This window comes from Elephantulus edwardii, unplaced genomic scaffold (assembly GCF_000299155.1).
Source record: "Elephantulus edwardii isolate Elephantulus edwardi_28Jun2011 unplaced genomic scaffold, EleEdw1.0 scaffold00062, whole genome shotgun sequence".
NCBI lineage: Eukaryota > Metazoa > Chordata > Mammalia > Macroscelidea > Macroscelididae > Elephantulus > Elephantulus edwardii.
The window spans coordinates 4,224,598-4,225,676 of record NW_006399812.1 but is presented as its reverse complement, the minus strand read 5'-3'; the positions used below and the strand labels follow the sequence as shown (position 1 = coordinate 4,225,676).

General features: G+C 36.0%; 1 pseudogene; it reads left to right on the top strand.

The window, feature by feature from the left end:
- Positions 1-266: 266 nt before the first annotated feature.
- Positions 267-663, top strand: LOC102864710 (annotated as a pseudogene).
- The last annotated feature ends 416 nt before the right edge of the window (positions 664-1,079 follow it).

Here is a 1,079-nt window from a genome sequence, read left to right as displayed (position 1 = left end):
GGAGGAATCAGGAAACGTCCAACGGGGACCTGAAAGGATGATCTAATAGTAGGCATATATCAATGGTGATAGATTTTATAAAACACAGTGCATATGAACGATCGTATGAAACACAATGTGAATGAAGTAATGTGTGAAACACGTACATGAATGAAACACAATGTACAAATATTTTGTATAAAAGAATGTAGAAAATAAAAACCAAAAATTATAACTTTTAAAAAATCTCATTCTGGGGCTTTGTAGGTCAACGGAAGCAGTTGAGAACTCAAAGACAAGTTTCGAAGATGCCGCCCAAAAGAAAAAGCTGTACTGGAAAGGCCGAAAAAGGGGAAGCAGCCTCTGGGAGTAACAGTATCAACAAGATGACTCAGGGTCCTAAAGGTGGTGGCAGTGCAATAAAGGTCAGGCACATTCTGTGTGAAAAATATGGCAGAACTATGGAAGCCATGGAAAAGTTAAAGTCTGGAATGAGATTCAACGAAGTGGCTGCACAATATAGTGAATGAAGATAAAGCCAGGACCAGAGGGTCCATGGTAGGACCATTTCAAGAAGCAACCTTTGCCTTGCCTGTAAGTGCACTGGATAAGCCTGTGTTTATAGACCCTCCAGTCAAGACAAAATTTGGATACCATATTATTATGGTTGAAGGGAGAAAATAAAATCATATGAAAATTTAAAAAAAAATCTCATTCTCCACATTTTATCCAGAATTTGCTATGATCCACACAACCAAATAAATGCCTTTGTAACAATCAATGAAGCACGGTAAACACCCATTTCATATTCTCCTCTCTCAGTTAAGATTTATCAGCAATGATATCCTTCAATCTACATCTTTGTATCCAGCTTGGATTTCTTAAAGTTTTCCATTAATATACTACTGCAAAGTACTTTTTAAGAACTTAGCAAAATGTTACTTGCATATGTTATTGTTATACCTATAAATTATGAAAATAGTTTCACATTCACATGTCGATATTTTGCACATCTATTATTCTTCATCCTAATTCTCACTTAATTTGGGCAACCAAGTTTGAAAGAGTCTCAACATGTTGGGTTGCAAACAAAACACTGT